The sequence below is a fragment of the Hyperolius riggenbachi genome, chromosome 4 (assembly GCF_040937935.1).
Source record: "Hyperolius riggenbachi isolate aHypRig1 chromosome 4, aHypRig1.pri, whole genome shotgun sequence".
In the NCBI taxonomy this organism is placed as follows: Eukaryota; Metazoa; Chordata; class Amphibia; order Anura; family Hyperoliidae; genus Hyperolius; species Hyperolius riggenbachi.
The window spans coordinates 477,666,926-477,694,614 of NC_090649.1; positions in this window are offsets into that span (position 1 = coordinate 477,666,926).

The window sequence follows — 27,689 nt, forward strand, 5'->3', positions numbered from 1 at the left end:
ACCGGCCCTGGTAGTAGGATGGAGTATTGACACAGAGGATAAAATTATTTCTGCAATGCCAAACTGAACAGGTGGAGTTTTTCAGTCTGGATTTAAACACGTCCAGAGATGGAGCTGCCCTGATCTGCTGTGGTAAGGAGTTCCATAATGTAGGAGCAGCATGACAGAAGGCTCTGGGACCAAACGTTCTCAGGTGGAGCCTGGGTATGACTAGATTATTAGAACCTGTGGATCTGAGCTTTCAGGGATTACTACGCAGCTGCAACATTTCTTTCCCAAGAGATTTCATGCGGAATTTGATCGGGATTCGGCCTGCGGTGAATGGGCAGCTGACAGATCTCTAAGTACAAGAAAGCAGTAGGTTGGCACTACTGTGATATAAATCACAAATGGCATGGGGGTGGCTCGACTGCTCTCCCTCCCTAAAAGTCAGCCTAAAGAGTGCCGGCTTCCTTTGCACTCCCTAATCAAATACGATCAGAGAGATCTGTCTTTTGGTCGAATCTGCCCATCATTACTAGGGGCTTGATTCACTAAGACAAATAACATGACTTATCAGAGTTAACACACCTTATCAGAGTTAACACACCTTATCAGAGTAGCATAGCAAGCACTACGAACTTATGCCTGCTAATTGCCAATGACGAGAACTCCACTCATTGCCAATTAGCAGACATAAGTTTGTAGCGCTCGCTATGCTACTCTGATAAGGTGTGTTAACTCTGATAAGGCGCGATAACTTTGATAAGGCGCATTAGGCATGCTATTTGAATCAAGCCCTAGATATATGGCTTCCTTAATCTCCTTAGCAGTAATCACAAGTTCAGCTCGGGGTAGGAAAAGCATGCCAGGAGCGGCATCCCTGAGCTGAACTCGTGGTGGCCTGCCATAAGGTCTGTGCAGAGCAATGCGCGCAACAGGCGTTTTAACTCACCTCCCAGGGGATCCCAACGTCGGCCGCCATTCTACTTCCTCTCCTCCGAGGCTCTGCTTCCCCCTGGTGAGATCGTCGTCTGTAGTCATGACGACAGGCAGCAATCTCACTAAAGGGTTACAGGGTCAAATGGAGGACGGAGGGAAAACTGCAGTGCTGGAACCCAGGGAGGTGAGTAAAAGCAGAGCTGCTGCAGAACTCCTTAGCAGCATGATTTTTTCCAGGTTTTAAGATCTAAAAGCATGCAAAAAAAATCACACCGCTCTTAGACCCTAAAATCTGGAAAGAATCATAACGCCAAGGGGGTTAAAGGATACCAGAACTGAAAAAAATTATTGCTGGGGGGGGGGGGGGGAGTGTTAAAAGTACATACCATTAGCTCCACCTGCCCCCCTCCGTGTGCCGCCGTTAGTGTAATATTGATGCCGGGACCAGCGACTTACTTGACCCCCCACCCGGACATACTGCGCCCTGTGTGTGCAGTATCAATTCCAAGAAAAAAAACGATTCAGACCTTAGGGTCTGTAACCCTATTGGCTAGTAACTATCAGTTAAACTCAAGAAAGGTGCCAATCTAGGTCAAAAATGCATATCCAACAAATGATCATAGCTTCACACACATATGGTGCAAAAATAAGAAATAAGCTTTATTCAACAATCCAATAAAACACAATAAAAACGGGTTAAAATCTCCTGATTCAAACCAATGGTCATTGGTATTCCAGCCAATATGAAAAATAAATATATCATAAGTATGATAATCATGTATAGGAAGCATACACAACAGGCTACAACATTCAATACAGTGCAAAAAAGTGCAACAAGAAAGTAATATACAAAGTGATCTGGGTCTACAAGTGAGTTCCATAGAGTAGGGGCTGCATAGGAAAAGGCCCGAGCACCAAATGTTAAGTATCTCCTGGGAATAACCAGATTCATCTTGTTGGCAGAGCAGAGGGAGCGTGGAGGGGCATAAAGTTCCAATAGATCTGCAATGTATTTGGGTCCCATGTGGTTTAGAGCCTTGAATCTCAGAAGGCAGGTGTTAGAATGGATTCTCCATTTTACTGGCAACCAGAAGAGTTTGCAGTACTGGGGTGATGTGTGAGCTGCGGGGAGCATTGGCTAGGAGTCTGGCTGCAGCATTCTGTACTAGATGTACATGCAGGGGTGGAGACACCGCACAACATATGCCAAGTGCTGCAACATTAGATTGGCAAGAGCAGCTGACAGTCACAGATACACCACCTGTCAGCTGCCCATGTGATAATGGCCTAAAGGTGAATACTCACCTTGCGATGAAGGAAGATGGATTGCAGCGACGTCCCAAGATGCTCCCAGATTGTTCCTGCTGGTGGGTATGCGTGACATCATGCGACGGCACACAACGGGCTCAAGCGAGACTTCAAACTATTGTGGTCGGGGATCTTAAAGATGCAATCCGCCAGGACAATTGTTATCGCCGTGCAACGCTAAACGGCGTTCCCATGATCGCACGCCTCTACTCATATCGCAGGATCGTGGAAACAACCGCTCACTGCTCAAAATGTCGCTAGTCATCAGGAAAATTCTCTGAAAAATCGTGAGGTGGGTACAGGCCTTAGAGCTTGGCATAATCTTGTGATACATTTCCTGATCACTGTGGGTGGTAGCAGGAAAAAAGGGCGCCGGCGGCTAGAGGACAGAAAAAGGCGCCATCATAGACTCTAATGCATTTATCATTATCAACCAGGGGTGTTGCTAGGATCTGGGATCCGGGGATCTTTTGGGCACTCCAGCCGTAAAATGGGTGGGACCATGCACTAGAATGTGGGTGTGGTCATGGGTGTAACCAAGTTTACATGAACTTATCAGCGATCTAACTAGATCTGCCCTGCAAATTGTTGGATGAAGCCCCCTCTCCATTAATGGAAACAATAAATAAATGCAGCAAATCACATAAATAAGTAGTGCCACTTAACGAAAACTAGGCAGCTTCTTTGCTGGCTGGCCTGTCCCCCATAGCAATCCCTGGCCTTCTAGTGGACCCCGACCCATGCTCCCACAGGCCAGGGCTCCCATGCTCCCACAGGCCAGGGCTCCCATGCTCCCACAGGCCGGGGCTCCCATGCTCCCACAGGCTGGGGCTCCCATGCTCCCACAGGCCTCCCATTGACCCACCCCAACTCCCAGCATGCCCCCATCAAATAACCACAGCTCCCTGCGTACCCCCATAAAGGCACCACAGCACCCAACATGCCCCCATGGAGGCACCACAGCACCCAGCATACCCCCAATGATGCATCACAGGCTCCCAGCATGTCCACCATTGGGGCACCACAGCTCCCAGCATGCCCCCATAGAGGCTCCACAGCTCCAAAGCTTTGGCTCTGCCTGTAGGACATTCGGGGCACCCAGAATAGATTTGTGGCACGTGCCACTGACCTCTGGGACTAGCAACGCCCCTGTTAACAACATTAGAACATTTAAGTTTTTGAAATATGGTATTTGTCATTATTTCGTTTGTATGTACAGATTTTACCTTGTCAAATATATTATCGTTTCAATGTGTGTAAAGGTGCTTCTGCAGGGGGCATGGTTAGGGATAGGCACCAACCCGGGGGGGGGGGGGGTGATTAGAGTTAGGCACCACCCGGAGGGGTAGGGTTAGGCAACACCAGGGGGGTGTTTAGAGTTAGGCAACACCAGGGAGGTGGTTAGGGTTAGGCACCACCGGGGGGTTAGGCACCACCGGGGGGGAGGGGTTAGGATTAGGCACCACCAGGGGGTGTGGTTAGGGTTAGGCACCACCAGGGGGGTTAGGGTTCGGCTCCACCGGGGGGGGGGGGGGGTTAGGGTTAGGCACTACCAGGGGAGGGTTCTGTGTGAGAGTAGGATTAGGTTAAGCTGCATTGCTGAATTATGTTATGATTTCCTTTTTTCCTGGTGCCCTCTTTTTCATGCCCTCATTTGGGTGATAATTAATCCATGGTTAGTATACAGATGACTTGTTCAGCTTTCTAAAAGCAACTTGTTCCCAGGGGAATGGGGGGGGGGGGGGCCACAGTCTTCAGTGAAAACTACAATAGCAATCAGTTAGGGCCCTTTTCCACTAGCAGTCGCTAGCGTTCACGCTGAACGCTAGCGATTGCTGAATCGCAAAAGTACAAACATTTGCGGCGATTTCCCGACGTTTGCGGTCGCGATTTTGCTATGCTATGCACTGCATAGCAAAATCACAGCAATAATTGTTCCGCCGCGCGTTCGCGTTCCTGTAAAAAACGAATCGCGGTAGTGGAAATGACCTACCGCGATTCCTATGTTAAAAAGCAAACTGTAGCGATTGTAAAATCGCTAGTGGTTTGCGACTTTCCGATTCAGCCAGCGCAAACGCGCTAGTGGAAAAGGGTCCTAAAGGTGCGTACACACGCACTACATCCAGCAACGACGGGTCCGTCAGAGCCTACTACTGTCGGCTGACCGTCCTCCCAGCGGGAGGGTCCGGCGGACCCGTCGTTGCCGCAGGTAGTGCGTGTGTACGCACCTTTAAAGAGGAGCTGTCAGCCATACTATCTCAGAAAAAAAACACATATATAAGTAGATAAATACTTGCTCTACTTACATAACATATGTATTGCACTGTCCACGTTTTTTAGTTATTTTCCTGCAGTAAAAGAAGAGAAAATCTGTCGAAGCATTTCCCATTTTAAGTGTGGCTATTTTTAAGCCAATCCTGATGTCATTTCCTCCCTTACTCTCCTCTGCCTGATTTGCCCGCCCTTCACTATAGAAAGTGCATTGTCTTGGAATGAGAAATATTGTCCAATCAGAGAGGAACAGAGGTGTGGGAGGGGAAAACAGGAGGGAAAGAGGCTTTAGCCAATTAGACTGCATTAGTTAAGTCTAAAGGGAAGTAGAAAAGCAAAAAAGTACAACCCAGCATGCATTTAACTTTCTTTTTGTGTACCAAACTTTCTGTACCAAATAAGAGTCAGGTAAACTGGGGAATGATAATTTATCAACAAGAAAAGTAATAGTGAGTTTAACTTTTGGATTGCCTTGTTAGCATCCTTATTACTTGTTTACCAGATAAAAATAAAGAAATGATTTTTTATTTTATGCCCAACACTTTAAAGAGGAACTATATATTAGGATGTAATAAATTATTCAGGATACCAGGACTGTCACGGCAGCCGGTGTGACAGTCCTGCAAATGCGCGGTTTCATAACTGTAAACCGCGCATGTGCAGGACTGTCACGCCGACTGCCATAATGACACGTAGCGGCCGGTGTGATGATGCAACGCGTCAAGATCCAGGAAGAGTCGGCCCGACACCCGCCCCGGGTGTTGCCAGTAACGGGAGCTGCCGGCAGGACACGGAGAGGAGCCAGGAGGATGCCGGGGGACCTCGTGACCTACAGTGGGCTGGAGGAAGCCCCAGGTAAGTTAAATTTTTGATTCTAAGTACTGCTCAGGGTCCCTTTAAACAATGTAATAACCGGGACAAATGGGCAAATAAAATATGTGGGTTTTAATTACAGTAGCATGTATTCTTTTAAAACTAATGGCTGAAAGCTGAGAAATATTTTTTTTTTCATTATTTTCTTATTATTACGGTTAAAATGCATTTAATCCTTAGCAAAATGTACCACCCAAAGAAAGCCTAATTGGAGGTGAACCCCCCCCCCCCCCCCCCCAGTATATATAGTTCATTTTGTTGTGATAAGTAGTGATAAAGTTATTGGCGAATGAAGGGGCGGAGTGCTGAAATGTGAAAACTGCTCTGGTCCATAAGGGGGAAACCCCTTAGTGGTTAACTAGTTAAAAATTAACAAAACCCTGAGACTCCCCCATGATGAGATGGACTAGTCCAAAAAAAACCCTGCAAGATCTTCCAAATTCCTACTGCCTACTGTAAGGGATAGCAGCATTGGAGAAAAGTAATTCATAGTGCTTTTTACTCTGGGAGAAATGACCGTCTTATATGAATGTATTTAAAGAGACACTGAAGCGGAAAAAAAATTATGATATTATGCTTTGTATGTGTAGTACAGCTAAGAAATAAAACATTAAGATCAGATACATCAGTGTAATTGTTTCCAGTACAGGAAGAGTTAAGAAACTCCAGTTGTTATCTTTATGCAACAAAGCCATTAATCTCTACGACTTTCAAAGTCGTGGAGAGGGCTGTTTTCTGACTTTTATTATCTCAACTGTTCCTGAACTAACTACTTTTTCTCTGCCAGAGGAGAGGTCATTAGTTCACAGACTGCTCTGAAAGAATAATTTTGAATGCAGAGTGTTGTGTAATTTGCACATATTATAGAATGATGCAATGTTAGAAAAAACACTATATACCTGAAAATAAAAATATGAGAACATTTTCTTTGCTGCTAATCTTCCAGTAATTATTCATAGTACACAACCAATTCACTATATCATTTTTTTTTTCGCTTCAGTGTCTCTTTAAATTTTAAAATGTTTGCAATAGTTTGAACTTTGAATATGTTGATCATAAGTCCACTTTTCATTTCAAGTTACCGGTGAAGGAAAAAGTCAAAACTTAAAAAGTCCACTTATCCTTTAGAAGCATTACCCTTCCTGCTCTCCTCATTAAAAGAAAAAAATCGCCTGTGCCAAAATCATGAAGTGCTAACGCCTGACACTGCCTGACGCTGCGCCCGGCGAGCCGGCATTATGTATGGTGTTCATTACGGTCTTAACATGTGTCTAACGCTTGTTTAGAAGAATAAGCTGGAGGTAATCTTCATTTAGGCATGGTCCATTGCCCCTCACAGCTGGAACTGATGGCGGATCACTCCTGGACCCCGAAAAGGTTAATTGACGCCCCGCTGTGCCGACGAAACTGAGAAAGGCCCCGGCACGTCGGATGTGAATTGTTATTGGGCTAAATGAGTTTTCCCCTCACCGGCGCGGCGCGCTCACAAAACACGCTGAAAGGGCAGGCGGTTCAACGTCACTTTCTCTGAAATTACCAAATCTGCTCGCGAAGCCTTCATTAGGATATTAAACACGACTTAATAAGTGAAAGTGATTTGCATCACGGGTAATCGCTGGCATTAATCAAGGCAGCTTGAGGCCCCCGATCACAATATGTTTCACGTTGCTTTGGAAAGCCTCTTTTACCCCCCCTCCCCTCCCCCCCCTCTACTGTAGGGCTTCTTAAGAGGCAAATGTTACATTTAGAAAGCCATTTTTAAAATGATTTACTTAGTAAAGATCACTATAAATAACGCTCAACTCACTTTGCGGCTTTGTGCATCAATATAATTAATGCGGCGTGGGCCCCGGCCAAGCAAGCGCAGCAGATGTGCCGTCTCCATTATCAGACTTAGGCTGCACTTACCCTAATAGGAGAGCCATGGATTCCCCACTAAGTTTCAAGCACCAAATGTCTGCATCAGCCACATTACAGCCAAGTCCCGGGTTTAAGGATGAAATCTGTTTTGTTGTTTTTTTGTTGTTGTTTTTTTAAGTCAAAATGCAGCACAAAATGGATTCCAGATTACACGGAGCTGTTTTCACACAATACAAAAGGCTTCCTTCTTCATTTATTTATTCTTTCTTACTTTTTTTGTAAAGGATTAAAGAGAAACTTTAACTCAGGATTAAACTTCATCTCAATCAGTAGCTGATACCCCCTTTCCCATGAAAAATCAGTACCTTTTCTCAAATAGATCATCAGGGGGGCTCTGTATGGCCGATACTGTGGTGAAACCCCTCCCACAGTGTGATGTCAGGACCAGTTTGCTGCCCCCCCCCCCCCCCCCCCCCCATGATAGCCAAGTACAGATGGAGCTCCTAGTATAGGTTAGCCAAGTATAGGTGCCCCCAGTATAGGTTCCCCAGGCATAGTTGCCCCTAGTATAGGTTAGCCAGGTTTAGTTGCCCCCAGAATAGGTTAGCCAGGTCTAGTTGCTCAGAGTACAAAGGTAGCCAGGTATAGTTGCCCCAGCAGAGTTCAGCCTGGTATAATTGCCCCTAGTATAAAGGTAGCCAGGTATAGTTGCTCCCAGTATAGGTCAGCCAGGTATAGGTGCCCCCCCCATATAGGTTAGCCAGATATAGTTGCCCCCCGTATAGGTCAGCCAGGTAAAGTTGCCCTCCGTATAGGTCAGCCCGGTATAGTTGCCCCCGAAATATATGTCAGCCAGGTATCCGTGCTTCCAGTATAGGTAGCAAGGTATAGGAGCCCCCAGTATAGCTTAGCCAGGTATAATTGCCCCTGTATAGGTCAGCCAGGTATAGTTGCCCCGTCCCATATAGGTCAGCCAGGTATGGGTGCTTCTGACTTCCAGTATAGGTAGCAAAGTATATGTGCCCCCAGTATAGGTTAGCCTGGTATAGTTGCATCCAGTATAAAGGTAGCCAGGTATAGTTGCCCCCAGTATAGGTCAGCCAGGTATAGTTGCCCCAGTATAGGTCAGCCAGGTATAGTTGCCCCGGTATAGGTCAGCCAGGTATAGTTGCCCCCAGTATAAAGGTAGCCAGGTATAGTTGCCCCCCGTATAGGTCAGCCAGGTATAGTTGCCCCCCCCCCCATATAGGTCAGCCAGGTATAGTTGCCCTCCATGTAGATCAGCTAGGTATAGTTGCCCCCCCATATAGGTAAGCCAGGTATACTTGCCCGTACCATATAGGTCAGCCAGGTATAGGTGCTTCTGCCTTCCAGTATAGATAGCAAGGTATAGGTGACCCCAGTATAGGTTAGCCAGGTATAGTTGCCCTCAGTATAGGTTAGCCAGGTATAGTTGCCCTCAGTATAGGTTAGCTACGTATAGTTGCCCCAGTATAGGTCAGCCAGTTATAGTTGCCCCCCTCCTTATAGGTCAGCCAAGTATAGGTGCTTCCAGTATAGATAGCAAGGTATAGGTGCCCCCAGTATAAGTTAACCAGGTATAGGTGCCCCCAGTATAGGTTAGCCAGGCATATTTGCTCCCAGTATAGGTAGCTAGGTATAGTTGCCCCAGTATAGGTGATCCAGGTATACATGCCCCCAGTATAGGTTGTCAGGCATAGTTACCCCCAGTATATAGGTAGCCAGGAATTGTTGCCCCAGTATAGGTTATCCAGATGTGGCGGGCTGCATGCCGCTCCTGGAATGACGCCGCCTGGCGCAAGCCGTTCAGGTGACGTCATAGACAGATCGCCCTTGAGCATGGCTGTTTCCAACTGCCAAGCAACCAGCAACCTCTGTGCATAGAACTCTTAGCAAAAGAACATTCCGCATAGATCCCCTGTCAGGACTAAAGATGTGGCCCCCTATGATAAATGTCAGGATGTAAATCAGGTAGAGGAATGATTTTACAATGGGCAAACACTGACTAAATAATCTATAAATTAATATTAAAAAAAATATTCTCTCTGCATCGAAAGTAAATGTTTTTTACAGACAGGGAATGTTTACTGAAGTGAAAAAAAGACAAAAAACAACTCACCTATGGAGAGGGCCCGAGTTCTCCTGAAGACATGCGGCTCCATACTGCGTCTGTGCAGCACGCCTGAGCTCCCGCTTGTGCCTGGGCATTACAGAGCTGAGTCTTCAGGAGCATTTGGGCTTACAAAGCCTCCCATGGCAGAAGCAGATTATGGGAGGGGAAGGGGAGGAGTCATGAGGGCCAGACTTGTTATATGACCCCAGTAGATGGACCTCCAGACCATATGGATCAACAGGGGGGAAGGGGAAGTAGTTGTGAACATGTGAGCCCCATCAAAGTTGGTTTTGCTGGGCGGGGTGGCTTATTTGCCTTTGGGTAGTATCTACATTTCTATTGTTTTCTATATATACAGGGTGGGCCATTTATATGGATACACCTTAATAAAATGGGAATGGTTGGTGATAATAACGTCCTGTTTGTGGCACTTTAGTATATGTGAGGGGGGAAACTTTTCAAGATGGGTGGTGACCATGGCGGCCATTTTGAAGTTGGCCATTTTGAATCCAACTTTTGTTTTTTCAATAGGAAGAGGGTCATGTGACACATCAAACTTATTGGGAATTTCACAAGAAAAACAATGGTGTGATTGGTTTTAACGTAACTTTATTCTTTCATGAGTTATTTACAAGTTTCTGACCATTATAAAATGTGTTCAATGTGCTGCCCATTGTGTTGGATTGTCAATGCAACCCTCTTCTCCCACTCTTCACACACTGATAGCAACACTGCAGGAGAAATGCTAGCACAGGCTTCCAGTATCCGTAGTTTCAGGTGCTGCACATCTCGTATCTTCACAGCATAGACAATTGCCTTCAGATGACCCCAAAGATGAAAGTCTAAGGGGGTCAGATCGGGAGACCTTGGGGGCCATTTAACTGGCCCACGATGACCAATCCACTTTCCAGGAAACTGTTCATCTAGGAATGCTCAGACCTGACACCCATAATGTGGTGGTGCACAGTTCCCCCCCTCCCCCCCACACACACACATATACTAATGTGCCACAGACAGGAAATTAATATCACCAACCATTCCCATTTTATTAAGGTGTATCCATATAAATGGCCCACCCTGTAGATTGATCAACAATAGGTCAGCAAAGCGTACCAGGCTTGAAAAATGTAAAATAATCAACCTTACACCCTCATCTGAGATTACTTGTGTAAACGACACATCTCCCCCACCTTCTTATTGCCTACATAGTCACCCAACCGGGATCAGTGAATAATGGCGCTCAGCGCCTATGCATAAAAATGGCGCTGCATTAAAAAAATACGCTTATCGCTATTTATCGTTAGTACTGCGTAATGATGGCGCACAGGGAAAAAAGAAGAAAAACGGCACACACTAACGTTATTTATCAATAGTGGCACACACTAACGTTATTTATCAATAGTGGCACACACTAACGTTATTTATCAATAGTGGCACGCACTAACGTTATTTATCAATAGTGGCACACACTAATGTTATTTATCAATAGTGGCACACACTAACGTTATTTATCAATAGTGGCACACACTAACGTTATTTATCAATAGTGGCACACACTAATGTTATTTATCAATAGTGGCACACACTAACGTTATTTATCAATAGCGCCCTACATAAGCCAAACTGCAGACGTTATTTAACTGCAAAACGGTGAATGGATTTAATGTAATACTGTCAAGGTTAGTGTTAGGCACCACTGGGGGGGGGGGTCTTAGGGTTAGGCACTACCAGGGGGGTCTTAGGGTTAGGCACCACCAAGGGGCTGATTAGGGTTAGGTACAAGGAGGGTTCTGTTGGAGAGTAGGGTTAGGTATAGTTACAGTACAATATACACCACCAGGGGGGTGGTTAGGATTAGGCACCACCAGGGGGGTGGTTAGGGTTAGGCACCACCAGGGGGGTGGTTAGGGTTCGGCACCACCGGGGGGGGTTAGGGGTTAGGGATAGGTACAGAGAGGGTTCTGTGTGTTAACGCTAAATAACGATAAGGCTTTAACGCTAAATAACAATAAGACTTTAACGTTAAATAGCGATAAGCGGCAAACGGATTAGCGGCAACACTGTGCGCCATTATTCACAGGCGCCATTTTCAGATGGATGCACCCAACCTGCCTTTCATCAAAAGCAATGTTAAATTCAGGTAGTACCTCAAGAAGTTATCTAGTACCACAATGTGATATCCATTTCAATCTGTAAACAGTAGGTGGGTATTTTACTGACTGCATGGCTTCCTATCAGTGTAGCTTGCACAAAGAAGCTCCCTGCTATAAATCATGCTTTATCTCTTGCACTGATGTACCAAAGAACAATGTAGAAGTTTGGAGAACTCCACACTTGTGATGGATCTCCAAGGGCCAGCCGGAGCAGTATCCGCTACAAGTGGTCTGCTTGGAGTCCCAAGTTGGATGCGGGACCACTCTATGGTAAACACATCCTCTTGTTCCAAAAAACCTGTGCAGGTCTGGATTTTGCCCTCTGCTGACCCGGATCAGTGAATAATGGAGCACAGCGCCTATGCATACAAATGGCGCCGCATTAAAAAGATACTCTTATCGCTATTTATCTTTAGTACTGCATAATAATGGCACACAGGGAAAACAAAAGAAAAACGGCACACAGTAACGTTATTTATCAATAGCGCCCTACATAAGCCAAACTTCAGAAGTTATTTCACTGCAAAACAGTGAATGGATTTAATGTAACAATGTCAGGGTTAGGTACCACCAGGGGAGATTTAGGGTTAGGCACCACCAGGGGGGTGGTTAGGGTTAGGCACCACCAGGGGGGGTGGTTAGGGTTAGGCACCACGGGGGGGGGGGGTTAGGATTAGGCACCACCAGGGGGTCTTATGGTTAGGCGCCACTAGGGGGGTCTTAGGGTTAGGCACCACCAGGGAAGTGGTTAGGGTTAGGCACCACCAGGGGGTGGTTAGGGTTAGGCACGACCGGGGGGGGGGGGGGTTAGGATTAGGCACCACCAGGGGGTCTTATGGTTAGGCACCACCAGGGAAGTGGTTAGGGTTAAGCACCACCAGGGAAGTGGTTAGGGTTAGGCACCACCAGGGGGTGGTAAGGGTTATGCACCACCAGGGGAGTGGTTAGGGTTAGGCACCACCAGGGAAGTGGTTAGGGTTAGGCACCACCAGGGAAGTGGTTAGGGTTAGGCACCACCAGGGGAATGGTTAGGGTTAGGCACCACCAGGGGAGTGGTTAGGGTTAGGCACCACCAGGGGGGTCTTAGGGTTAGGTACCACCAGAGGGGTCTGAGGGTTAGGCACCACCAGGGGGGTCTTAGGGTTAGGTACCACCAGGGGGGTCTTAGGGTTAGGTACCACCAGAGGGGTCTTAGGGTTAGGCACCACCAGGGGGGGTCTTAGGGTTAGGTACCACCAAGGGGGTCTTAGGGTTAGGCACCACCAGGGGGGGTCTTAGGGTTAGGTACCACCAGAGGGGTCTTAGGGTTAGGCACCACCAGGGGGGTCTTAGGGTTAAGTACCACCAGAGGAGTCTTAGGGTTAGGCACCACCAGGGGGGGGTTAGGGGTTAGGGATAGGTACAGAGAGGGTTCTGTGTGTTAACGCTAAATAAGGATAATGCTTTAACGCTAAATAACAATAAGGCTTTAACGTTAAATAGCGATAAGCGACAAATGGATTAGCAGCAACACCGTGCGCCATTATTCTCAGGCGCCATTTTCAGATGGACCCCTGCTGACCACATGCAACATGACGTGTGAATAGATCCTATTATTAACATAGGAACCGTCGACATGTCAGTTATCTGATCCGTAGAATGGGAAAAAGTGCCCATTTTTAGGCTCAAGTGTGAACCAAGTCTTACTGCGGCACAATTCGGTGATTGATGCGATTCCCAGGGGAAAATTAAATATACTATTTGGGGCACAAATCCAGAAGAGGAGCGCGGACACAGCAGAGGACAGGGTTTTTTGTTGTGTTTGTCATTCGCGATTATCGCACGCGTTACGGCCGCGCATCCAATCGAGCATGTCGGCCTCAGATTTTCCAGCATGTCCGGTCAATACATGCAATTTCGGCCCGAAATTGGTCACATCGTTGATCCGGCATGCTTGAAGTGGCACCGAATTCCTTTCGATCCGATAATAGTTTTCTAATCGGATGGACGATTGGCCACCAAGTCTACAGATGTATGGCCACCTTAAGTGTGTGTGTGTTGTAGAACGCCTGCCACGCTACTTGTGTATAGCACATCAGGTGTACATCACGTGCGTTACACAAACTGTGTTACATACATTACATTGTTTGTGTAATGCCGGGTAAAATGTTGCTATCGCTGTCTGCGCTTGTAAATTTTACCTCCCGTTAGTGAACACAGTACCATGCAGGGCCAGATTTTCCACAAGGCACTGTAGGCTCGTGCCTACAGGCGCCCGATGTTGAAAGAGTGGCTCACTTCCCTCCCCAAGTACTCCTCTCCCTCCTTCCCTATGCAGAGTCCTGAGCAGAGAAAAATGAGAGGTTACTCACCCTGCTCTCAGCATTCCACTGACCAGATCTCCCTTCAGCTGGGGACACCTCTAGCTACCTAATATTTGGGGGCACCTCTTGCTACCCATTGGCAGCTCCATCCTCAACATTTTTTTTTGGGGGGGGGGGGGGGCAGCACAATGGCTGTCTGGTGGGGCTCATTTGGGTGATCAACGTCTTTATAGTGAGCTTTAGATATTATTTGCTCAGGTGATAGGGCTGACTAGTGCATCAATCATAAGAACCTAATTTAAATATCACAAACAGAACTCAGAGTCTTTTGAACAGAGCAGATTGTCCAAATGATGGTGCTATTATGGAAGACAAAAGTTACCTACAGATGTACTTGGCTAGTTGGCTGGCATGCTTTCATACTTACTTGCTAGCAGGCTACTCCTGTATGTACAGATCACAGACAAATCTTCCAGCCCACAGCCTATGTAAGGACTCTGCAAGCAAGGAGAGGGAGTGAAGCAGGCCTGGGAACAGTTAACTGTATGTTACTAAGTGGGGGGGGGGGGGGGGGGGGTTGGGGGGGTGGATTGCCGATTGACACCCAGGAGGGCACAGAGATTCCCGGGGGGGAGGGGGGCAGTGCCCCAGCATGCCCCAGTGTGGTGCCGCATATGTAGCTACCTTATATTTGAGGGCACCTCTAACTACTTAACCTCCTGGGCGATAATACCGAGCTCAGCTCGGGCTATACCGCCGCGGAGGATTTCTCAGGCCCTGCTGGGCAGATTTGCATATTTTATTTTTTTTTGTTACACACACTTTGCTAGCTGCATGTAACAAACGATCGCTGCCGCTCGCCGCCAATCCGCCGCTACCAGGCAGCGCTGAGGGGTGGATTGGGACTCCCTTTGATGCGATCGAGCCAAACAGGAAATCCCGTTCTGAATGGGATTTCCTGTTTGCTCTGATTGCCGGAGGCGATTGGAAGGGGTGGGGGGGATGCCGCTGCACAGCGGCTATCATGTAGCTACCGCTAGGTTAGGTACATGATTAAATAAAATTAAATAAATAATAATAAAAAAAAAAACATTACTTTTCATTTATTGTTAAATTGTTATTGTTTCGCCCAGGAGGTTAATGTTGAGGGTACATTTGGCTACCAAATACTAATGGGCACTTGTTGTGGCTAGGAAAGTAAGGTAGAGATGACGGTACATACTGCGATTCCGCAGGGAAGAGTCTTGGGTGCCGGAACATCCTTGCCTTTAGGCTCCTGTGATGTAAATCCAGGCCTGGCCCCATGTCACATGACTCATCAGGTACCCTTTAAATGTATAATTGGTTAATTTCAGGAATAAATGATGATGATTCATTCCAACATCCTGAGGGTAGGAACACACTAGACAGAAACGCTATCGTTGCGTAAAACTCTAGCGTTAACGCGCATAATGTATGGTAAGTCAATAGGCCGCATGAAAAAACGCATGTTTGCGTTCTGTAATGTGCGTTTTTGAAAAGCAGCACTTGCTGCATATTTTTCCAAAACGCATCTACAACGCACATAATGTATGTCAACGGTGAAGCAGAGGTATTGCGTTTTATCGCGTCTTTATTGCGTTTTTTTTATGCGTTTTTGTATAAAAACCAAGTTTGATTATTTCCTCTTCCTGTTGACTTCCTAGTGATGAGTCAGAGAGGACATCGAAAATGTGTTTTTTTTTATACTGTATAAAAAAATTGCATAAAACGCATATCAGAAACCCATACAAAACGCACAAAAATGCACTTGCAATTCATATGTGCGAAACGCAGATGCAGTAGAACGCAAGCAAAATACATGTGCAAAACGCATGTGCGAAATGCAAATGCACCCAAAACGCACTTCATTATGACAATAAGGGCTTGATTTTTCAGAATCGCCCTGAAAGCGCTTACACAATGATTCTGTATAAGAGAGTTCACATATGAGGGGCTTGTTTCCGCTCCGTTTAGATAATCGGTGCTTGAGCCATTTTTGAGGCGATTTTCGCCTCAATAGAAGGTATAGAAAAAATGCAAAACGCTCACAAAACCGCTTTGTGCAGCGACTGCGTTCGCCTTTTTAAGAACAAATACATTGTATTTATTCTTTTGCGGATTAAAGAGTTCACTTCCTGACTTGCGTCTGGGAGTGAATCACCAAAACGCTCGGGAAAAACGCGTCAGAAGCCGCTAACCACACAAACGAATTGTCCACCCAAACGCCGGGAATTGGGAAAAAAATGCTTTAAAAAAAAACCCACTGTGGACTGACACATGAGCGGAATGCAATGTGAACAAGGCCTTAACGCACAAATGCATATGCAGCAAAGTGCAACCTTTCACGCACCGCCTAATATCCTCAATTCTGGTCGGGTTATCAAACAAATTACCTCATGTGAGGTAATTTGCCTCATGAGGTACTGACATTTAGCACTTCTGGTAGGTTTTAGTCATGTTTTATCTCATGAGGAAAATTATGAGGTAATTCATGAGATAATGTACCAATGTTCTCATGGAAATTAGGGGGTATGTTAGCACATAATTTACCGATCAGTTTAAGACCTGCCTATACCTGTATGCATTTTGCAGTTTTTAGTGATGATGTGCCTATTGCTGTTTTAGTGTCGTTCCTATTCAGGCTGTGTAATAGAAAAGAATAGTAGAAATAAAACTCCAAATATTTACTGGATTTTTTTTTTTATAAGGAATGCCTATAAATATACTTTTTATAGGTTGCTACATAATCAAATACACCTTCCCCTCAAAAAAAAAAAAAAAAAAATCTTCCAAAGACTATCCTAGCTTATGGAAGACAATTAAAGACTGCTAATACTTATTTACTGCATGCTTACCGCTGAAATACCTCATGTTTTACCTCACTTTATGCATTTACCTCATGTTTTACCTCATGTTTGGAAATGGAGAAAAATCTTTCAGAATTGCTAGAAAAAGATGAAAATACCCCATGAGGTATTTTACCTACAAAAAAATATTTACCTCACATAGCTACCAGAATTGAGGCCAGTGTTCCTAATAAAGTGCTCAGTGATAAAAGCAATTTATACATCACACATAGCTAAAAAGGGCACTCCGCTGACATATAGTAGAATGTAGTAAATAATTCAGGGTAGGAGCACACTAGGCAGAATCGCATATGTGTTTTCCATAGCATATAGTGGAAAAAACATATGCGATTCTGCCTAGTGTATTCCTACCCTAAGGCCTCTTTCACAGTGGGACGGTGCGTTTGAAGTGACGTTAAGGTCGCATAACAGTCCCCTAATGCAACACATTGAAAGACTATAACTTGGACGTTATAGTACATTCTTTAGCCCTGCGTTTGGTGCGCCGTTTTCGTCGCACAGTGATGGAACGAAAACGGCGCATGCGTTACATAAAAAAAACATTACTGAGCATGTGCAACACACACAACGCAGCAGATTTATTGCTAAACGCACAGCATGCAGCACTTGCTTAATATTGCTACACGTTACACACAACGCAACGTATGGACTGTGACTGTCGCACAGACTTGATATTGCTGTGCGTTGGTCCACGTTAAAACATCTTCTAACGTGTGACTTTAACGTCGCACTGTGAAAGAGGCCTTAAAGAGAACCCGAGGTGGCATCAGCGGGAGGGAAGGGACACAGGCGGGTAGCGGCGATGCGGAGAAGGCGGGGGAGCGGCGCTGACAGACAGTGCTACAGTAAACATTGTGCTGGCGACACGCTGCGTGTCGCCAGCACTGCGGGGGCTATAGCGGCGAGCAGGGGGGTCTTTGAGGCACACGATGGGGCAACAGAGACTGGTGTTAGTGTGCACAACCAGCCTCTGTGCCCCACTAACGTAATGAAATGCCACCTCGGGTTCTCTTTAAGGTATCCACTTTTACTAATTACCTTAGTTTCAGCATCAGAACCACTTCCTATATCTATATATTGCCATATATATGCATTTAGCCCCGCCCTTCCAGTGATGTCACAGCCTAGGCTGTTTATTACGCAGAATTCTCATCCCAGAGCATACTGGGAGTCCAGGTGGTGTTGTTTATGCTGACTTCAGAACACAGCACAGAGAAACTTTAGCAAAAAAGGGAAAAAAATCAATACATCAATACATTGCAAAATGAGAAGTTAAAAAAGAGAGATACACGCCATGAAATTTGTTCATATTGTTTGATCCACTATGAGCCTGCAGGTCATCATCTTTACTGCTGACAGACAAGAAAGAAACTAGACAGCACCAACTGCCATTTTTTTATAACCACACTCACTAACATTGCAATAGGCTAAAAGGTTGTTGTTTTTTTTTATAGATGTACATATTCACAGAGGGTGATACTGGTTGCTTGCCAGTTGTAAACAGCCGTTATTACCCACAATGCAGCAAGGTTCACAGACAGGAAACTGTCCTAACATCACACTGTGGGAGGGGTTTCACCACAATGTCAGCCATAAAGACCCCCGCCTGATGATCTATTCAAGAACATATAAAGATTTCTCATGGGAAAGGGGTATCAGCTACTGATTAGGATGAAGTTCAATCCTGGGTTACGGTTTCTCTTAAACTAACATTCCTCAGAGATGCACCATGCCAGCAATAACAATGTCGCCATCTGTGATAAATTTAAGATTGTAAATCCAGGTTGAGGAAAGATTTAAAATGGGATAACACTGACTTAATGATTTATAAAGCAGTTTTATTCATTATATAGTAGAAGGTGAACAGAGGCGCCAAAAGAATAAAATATGCTAAAATTGTTAAAAAGTTTGGGAGGCGGTGGTGGCCTCAACCTCCCCAAACAGACACATAAGCTGTAAATTTTTCAAAACATACAGATTTTTATTCACATACTCCAATAAAACAGGCAACGCGTTTCGCAGGTATAATCCTGCTTCCTCAGGCAATCACAGTAGGAGTATCACACAGCAAGAAGTCCAGTCCACGCCTAGCGCCTCTGTGCCGAGGTGCTAGGCATGGAAAGACTTCTTGCTGTGTGATACTCCTACTGTGATTGCCTGAGGAAACAGGATTATACCTGCGAAACGCGTTGCCTGTTTTATTAGCGCCTTGTAATGATTGGTGTTGGCACGCAGAGAGAATCTGATTATTGGTGATTTGCAGTATCACCAAGAATGCAGATATATACCGGATTATTGATGATCTGCAGAATCACCGATAATACAGATATATCGCTAACTTCTGGGCACCTATAGGTATGTGAGTGTTTGGTGCAACAGTAGTACTTTGAGTCATGCACCTGCTGAGCAGGTGATAATAGGCAGTAAAGGAATACTGCTCTTGAGGGCTCAGGAACCTTCCAGCAGCCTGAGACTCTCCAAGGGGTGGAGTCAGGCTGGAGACAGGAAGGTCTAGAGAGGGAGTGACACCTGAAGGTGGATGTCACTATCTGGTCTGGAGACTATCTCTTAAGAGGAGAGATAGCTCTCGAGGTCGGACACACCTGGTCGGTAACACACAGACAGATAAAGTACAAAGACAGAAGGCTGATTCGGTATCCAAGGCAAGCAGGGTCTGGCAACGGAATATCAGATATACGAGGTACCGAATCAGAGATCAAAGGGATAGTCAGGAAAGCAGTAAGTCATAACAGATAACAACAATGCCTAGTCTGGGTGTGAGGTCCTTGGTCTCTACACCCTGGAACTAGTCTGATGAATAACAGATAGATAACGCAAGTTCCCTAGTCTGGGTGTGAGGTTCGTGGTCTCTACACCCTGGAACTAGTCTGAAGTATAACAAATGGATAACACAAATTCCCTAGTCTGGGTGTGAGGTCCGTGGTCTCTACACCCTGGAACTAGTCTGAAGTATAACAGATGGATAACACAAGTTCCCTAGTCTGGGTGTGAGGTCCGTGGTCTCTACACCCTGGAACTAGTCTGAAGTATAACAGATGGATAACACAAGTTCCCTAGTCTGGGTGTGAGGTCCGTGGTCTCTACACCCTGGAACTAGTCTGGAGTATAACACAAATGATAATGCAAGTTCCCTAGTCTGGGTGTGAGGTCCGTGGTCTTTACACCCTGGAACTAGTCTAAGCCTAAACAGAATAACAGTACAAGTAATTAGAGTTGGGCCGAACGGTTCGCCGGCGAACGTGGTTCGCGCGAACTTAGGTAGTTCGCGTGCGGGTGCTGCACGCGAACGTTTTGCGGAAGTTCGGTTCGCCCCATAATGCACCTGAGGGTCAACTTTGACCCTCTACATCACAGTCAGCAGGCCCAGTGTAGCCAATTAGGCTACACTAGCCCCTGGAGCCCCACCCCCCCTTATATAAGGCAGGCAGCGGCGGCCATTACGGCCACTCGTGTGCCTGCATTAGAGAGAGTAGGGCGAGCTGCTGTCTGTCTCTAGGGAAAGATTAGTTAGGCTTAGCTTTTCCTGGCTGCATACCTGTTCTGTTCAGTGAGCCCTCAGCCCACTGCATACCTGTTCAGTGATCCTTCCAGTGCATACCTGTTCAGTGATCCTGCCTCTGCATACCTGTTCAGTGATCCTGCCAGTGCATACCTGTTCAGTGATCCTGCCAGTGCATACCTGTTCAGTGATCCTGCCAGTGCATACCTGTTCAGTGATCCTGCCACTGCATACCTGTTCAGTGATCCTGCCAGTGCATACCTGTTCAGTGATCCTGCCACTGCATACCTGTTCAGTGATCCTGCCAGTGCATACCTGTTCAGTGATCCTGCCACTGCATACCTGTTCAGTGATCCTGCCACTGTATACCTGTTCTGTGAACCCGCCACTGTATACCTGTTCTGTTCAGTGGACCCGCCACTGTATACCTGTTCTGTGAACCCGCCACTATATACCTGTTCTGTTCAGTGGACCCGCCACTGTATACCTGTTCAGTGATCCTGCCACTGCATACCTGTTCAGTGATCCTGCCACTGTATACCTGTTCTGTGAACCCGCCACTGTATACCTGTTCTGTTCAGTGGACCCGCCACTGTATACCTGTTTAGTGAACACGCCACTGCATACCTGTTGTGTTCAGTGAACCTGCCACTGCATACCTGTTCTGTGAACCCGCCACTGTATACCTGTTCTGTTCAGTGGACCCGCCACTGTATACCTGTTCTGTGAACCCGCCACTGTATACCTGTTCTGTTCAGTGGACCCGCCACTGTATACCTGTTCTGTGAACCCGCCACTGTATACCTGTTCTGTTCAGTGGACCCGCCACTGTATACCTGTTCAGTGATCCTGCCACTGTATACCTGTTCTGTGAACCCGCCACTGTATACCTGTTCTGTTCAGTGGACCCGCCACTGTATACCTGTTCTGTGAACCCGCCACTGTATACCTGTTCTGTTCAGTGGACCCGCCACTGTATACCTGTTCAGTGAACCCGCCACTGCATACCTGTTCTGTGAACCCGCCACTGTATACCTGTTCTGTTCAGTGGACCCGCCACTGTATACCTGTTCTGTGAACCCGCCACTGCATACTTGTTGTGTTCAGTGAACCCGCCACTGTATACCTGTTCAGTGAACCTGCCACTGCATACCTGTTCAGTTAACCCGCCACTGCATACCTGTTCTGTTCAGTGAACCCGCCACTGTATACCTGTTCAGTGAACCTGCCACTGCATACCTGTTCTGTGAACCCGCCACCAAAGCCACCAAAACCTGCACTCTCGCCATGGTGCGCACCAGTCCAGCACGGCCGTCACTACACAAACAGCTGTTTGCGCTGCGTTACACGGTGAGTTTGGTGTGTCAGTGTGAAGCAGTACCTTAATTACACTACCTGATTGATGTATACACATGCAAGATGTTTGAAAGCACTTTAGGCCTGTCATTTAGCATTCAATGTGATTTCTGCCCTTAAAACGCTGCTTTGCGTCAAATCCAGATTTTTCCCGGGGACTTTTGGCATCTATCCCACTCCGCCATGCCCCCCTCCAGGTGTTAGACCCCTTGAAACATCTTTTCCATCACTTTTGTGGCCAGCATAATTATTTTTTTTTTTCAAAGTTTGCATCCCCATTGAAGTCTATTGCGGTTCGCGAACTTTAACGCGAACCGAACGTTCCGCGAAAGTTCGCGAACCCAGTTCGCGAACCTAAAATCGGAGGTTCGGCCCAACTCTACAAGTAATCTGGCTCAGTGTGAATTCCCAGGTCCACCTGGTTCAAACACACTGTTGGATCTGACTAAGGTCTGAGTGCTTCCACGTAGTGTTCGCAACGGCAGACAACTTGAGACTGGCCAGCAGTAACCATATATGGAGTAGTGCTCTCCAGCACCACCCCTAAATGATCAACCAATAGTATCCTGCTCTGGAGTCAGCTGATCGGCGTGATCAGCTGATCTCTGCATGCCCAGTATAAGAATTCTGCCTCTCAGCGCGCGCGTGTATTCCTAAGCCTGTGTGCACAAACAGACTCAGCCACACCAGACACAGGCTGCCGCGTGCAAACCGCCGCGCTGGACGCGGAACCAGCCGCCTTACTGTTGTTACATGCGCCGGCTTTTCCGCGTTCTGCCCTGCCACCAGACACACACTTCCGCATGCAAACCACCACATTGGACTCCTTAGCAGCACACGCGGCGGCTTTTCCGCGTTCTCTCACACACCTTTGTTCACCTTCTACTATATCTGAGTCCACCCCTTGGTGGAGGGGTGTTTATCCCCCCTTTTTTTCTTGATCTACAGAGAGCGACATCTTAATCCTGAGTGGGGACAGGCCTAATCTCCCCACCTGCGTTTACAGTGGTTGCCTGAGCGGTAACCCTGGTTTGTGAGTATGAATTGCTTACTATTTATTCTTTTTGTCCTTTTCCAATACATATTACACTATTCTGTGCTCTCGGTTTCCCTGTTTTACATATAGTTTTATTCATTCGGTTATATTCAGTAACGTTCCTGTTTAATGTGAGCAGTAAGCGTAAAGCAGACAGGTTGGTGTGCAGATGCTCCTTCTGTCTTGGCAGGCGGTACCAGGTGAATGGAGAGAGTGTGACAATGTGACATATCTCACCTGAACATTCTGAACAACCTCGTACAGCGAATGACACACCATCAGGCCTCCACTAAAGCCTTGGCTGGAATTCAACATTAAATATAATCGTCTGATTAATAAGCACATTTACCTTTTTCTGTGTCAAAAAGAGCTTTTACAAATATAAAAAAAAAGTAAAATATTTACAGCATAGAACGAGTTAACAGCAGTGTCTCCGTGGGCGTGGCCACAGCTTGGCTCAGCACTATTCTGTTGCTGCTCAAACAACAGTGGGGAGGGGCACAGACTTAGTTGTTTGCTAATATCAGAGACAGTCTGTGCCACAGGAAGTGACTGCCGGCAATAGGGCTGCTGAGTCCATACACTGAAGTGCAGGAAATTTGAGCGCCATTATTTGGGCGCCCCATAATGCAAAATATTGGCTATTGGGTGCCAAAAGCAGAAATTTGGGCAACTGATAAATAGCAGGCAGCAAGGCCTATTAAAGTTTTTCATTTTGAGAATTATGGCTTTGAAAATTATCATTTTGAAATTCATTTTGAGAATTATCATTATGAAAATTATGCCTTGAATTTTCTTGTCTTAGAATTCTTTTTTTTGGAAGAGGGTTTTAAAGTTTGGCATCAGGAAGGGGGGTTTTAAGGTTAGAAAACAGGAATGGGGGTTTTAGGGTTAGGCATCAGGAAAGGGGGTTTTAAGGTTAAGCATCAGGAAGGGGGGTTTTAGGACACCACCAGGGGTGTTCTTAGGATTAGGCACCACCAGGGGGGTTAGGGTTAAGCCTCGGTCAAGGGAGGGTTCTGAGGGAGAGTGGGGTTAGGATTAGTTGTAGTATAATATTGGTAATATTTACCAATTGTGAGGATCCGCTGGGCTGCTTGCGCAGGCAGGCAGCCTTTTGACCACTGTTCAGGTCTGCATTCTGCAGGTCTCTGGAAGAGAGACCTTTTGTCAGTATTGCAGCTTGCTGCTGAAGAATTTGCATACGTTTGTCATGCAAATTGCCTAGCCACATCCCTTGTAGGCCTGCTCTATATATACCATGTGATATCACAGACCTTTGCTGGTCATAAGAGTTAGATCCTGTGTGACACTCGCCGGGAGTGTCAGCCTTGCTCTTTGTTGAAGATTAGCCTAGAGTAATCCCTGGAAACTGCACTGGGCATGTTTCCTTAGTGCAATTAGGATTGCTTATCTGTTTTGTTTGTCTGTTGCGATTGTCCTGTCCCAGCGGTGGTCGACAGGAAATCGTTGTGTGTCTGGGTGCTAACCGGAACAGCGGTTGTTACTGGTAGTCCCTTCTGATCTGTTTCCCTGGATCGCACTAGCATCTTGCGCTAGTGCTGTGGATACTTCTGTTCTGCTACTCTGTACCTGGATCGCACTAGCATCCTGCGCTAGTGCTGTGGATCCTTCTGTTCTGCTACTCTGTACCTGGATCGCACTAGCATCCTTCGCTAGTGCTGTGGATCCTTCTGTTCTGCTACTCTGTACCTGGATCGCACTAGCATCTTCCGCTAGCGCTGTGGATCCTTCTGTTCTGTCTTCCTGGATCGCGCTAGCCACTTTCGCTAGTGCTGTGGATCCTATCTCTCGCTTGTCCCTGTTTTCGTGTGTCTGTCTTGTCTGCTACGAACGCTTGCTGGAGGCTCGGTGAGGTAACCGTTAAGCAAGCGCTCGCGTCCTCTGTTTCATGTTTGTCTGTCAGTGGTTAGTTAGGCGTGTTTGTCTCTATTGTGCTTATCACGTGGAGACCGCGCATAAACGCGTGCACTGTTGCGAATGAGTGCGGTGTTCGCGTTTAGCTAGAGTTTGTTATTTTCCGTATCTCCTCATTGTATGATTTGCTGTGCCTTTGCTACTCTCGTGTTCTGCCTAGCTGTAACCTTGTGTCACGTCTGGCGATCGCACCTCTCGCGATCGCGTTCCTACTTCATATCTGCTGTGGTGTGTGCGCCGTCGCGGGTTGGCGACTGGTTTGGTGCACACACATACAATCTGTCTCTGTGCTCATTCTCAATCGCCTCTCTTGCGATTGCGTTCCGTCCCTTCGTGCAATTCCTGTCTGGCGTGTGTGGTAGGGCAGAGGAGCTGTTCCTCTGCACCCCACAGCTCCCCCTGTCGACAGGAATTTCCCTCTACAGGTGCATTGCACCTTCTGCTTGGTTTCCGCAAATTATACGTTTGTGGAGAATTTCCGCAGTGTCAGCGCACACGTCTTGTGCGCTGATCATGGAGAGAATTCCACAATCGTTACACCAATGTTTTACTATCCTCATTATGACTTTAAAATTTCAGCTTCAACCCGTGCCATTTTTTCCTGGCGCCCTTATTTAATGTATGCTAAATAACTTTCTTATGTATCTCTTAAAACAACTATACTCATGAATAAATGTTGTTTTTGCAATTTTTTCTTCCCCACCACAAAGATACCCCCGCTAAATGAACCATACCCGTTATTAATTAAAAGGCCTGCACATACTTAAAGGACTACCGAGGCGAATGAGTATGATCTATTCTATTCTTCCTGCCCCCGTCAGCCTCTTCAGCCCCTCGCCGCAGCTCCAGTCCTCTTCGGTGATCCGCTGGCCACCCGCACAGGGGTCGGCTCTTCTGCGCCTGTGTCCACGTTATCTGGCGTGTACTGCGCCTGATGACATGGACATGCGGGACACAGCCGCTCTGTACGGGCGGCCAGTGGGATATATTCATTTGCCTCGGGAGTCCTTTAAGAAGGAGTTGTAACCCAGGATTGAACTTTAACCCATTCAGTAGCTGATACCCCATTTCCCATGAGAAACCTTTACTTTTTTCTTGAATAGATCATCAGGTGGGTCTATTTGGCTGATATTGTGGTGAAACCCCTCCCACAGTGTGATGTCATGACCATGGTCCTGACAGTTTCCTGTCTGTAAACTATTGTGGGAAATAACAGCTTTTTCCAACTGCCAAGCAAGCAGTATCTCCCTGTGCATAGAACTCTCAGTAAAGAAATAAATTCTGTACTGATCACATAGCAAAACTAAAAAGATGCCACCACTAGAGATGGCCCGAACGGTTCGCATGCGAGCGCAAACACGCGAACTTCGGTGGTTCGCGATCGAACGTGAACTATATGCGAGTTCGACCCGCCCCCTATACTACATCATTAGGATCAACTTTGGCCCTCTACATCACAGTCAGCAGACACATGGTAGCCAATCAGGCTACACTCCCTCCTGGAGCCCCCTCCCCCTTATAAAAGGCAGGCAGCGTCGGCCATTTCACTCACTCGTGTGGCTGCAGTAAATAATTAGAGAAGGGAGAGCTGCTGTGCAGAGACCTTTAGGGAAAGCTTAGTTAGGCTCTTGTTAGGCTTGTTAGCTTGCCTCTTGCTGATACTTATTGCTAAAAAGCACCCCTCAACAGCTCTTTTGAGAGCTAATGTTGTTCTTGTGATCTATTTTTGTGTTTTGTTTTTTGTGTGTCCCACTGACACTTGCATATACAGGCCTGTCAGTCAGTCGCAGCTGGCCCTTGGCCCCTTGGTAATTCCTACTGTGCCACTGCCAGGCCCAGCACATTCAGTGACTACCTGTGTGTGTGACAGCTGCACATTTGTAATACCAATCACTGCATACCTGTTCAGTGCACCTTCCTACGTGACCGCACGCAGTGTTATATGCCAGTCACTGCACCTGTTCAAGGTACCTGTGTGTGTGTGACAGCTGCACATTTGTAATACCAATCACTGCATACCTGTTCAGTGCACCTACCTATGTGACCGCACGCAGTGTTATAGTATATACAAGTCACTGCACCTGTTTACGGTACCTGTGTGTGTGACAGCTGCACATTTGTAATACCAATCCCTGCATACCTGTTCAGTGCACCTACCTACGTGAGCGCACACAGTGTTATATTATATACCAGTCACTGCACCTGTTTACGGTACCTGTGTGTGTGACAGCTGCACATTTGTAATACCAATCACTGCATACCTGTTCAATGCACCTTCCTACGTGACCGCACGCAGTGTTATATACCAGTCACTGCACCTGTTCAAGGTACCTGTGTGTGTGTGACAGCTGCACATTTGTAATATCAATCACTGCACACCTGTTCAGTGCACCTACCTACGTGACCGCACGCAGTGTATATTGTATACCAGTCACAGCACCTGTAATACTAGCCACTGCATTCCTATTCAAGGTGCCTGTGTGTGACAGCTGCACATTTGTAATACTAGTCGCTGCATTCCTGTTCAGGGTACCTGTGTGTGTGACAGCTGCACATTTGTAATACCAGTCCGTGCATACCTGTTCACTGCACCTGTGTGACAGCTGCACATTGTATTGTAATACCAGTCACTGCATACCTTTCAGTGCACCTGTATGACTGCACATTGTATTAGTCAAGCCAGTGCATAATGTTCACTTCATCCCCCACCCCCCCGATATGGACAAAACAACAGGCAGAGACAGAGCCAGAGGCAGACCCAGAGGCAGGCCACCCGGCAGGTCTGTTCGAGGTCGTGCTGACGTGATTTCGTGCGGCCCTGGACCAAAGTACAGTGTTCAGAAGAAGGCACGTCCCATCAACTCCCAAGATTGTCAGGACGTGGTTGACTATTTAACACAGAACACCTCATCTTCCGCAGCCACCAGCGCTACTCCAAGCACCACATCCACTACATTTGACACTTCGCAGGAGTTATTTGGTGGGGAATTCACTGATTCACAGCCATTATTGTTACAACAAGATGAAGGCGCTAAGCAAGTTACACCACCTCATATGTCTGAGTTAGGCGACACTATGGACGTAACGTGTGAGGAGGAGGAGGATGAAGTACCTGCTGTTGGTGCAGT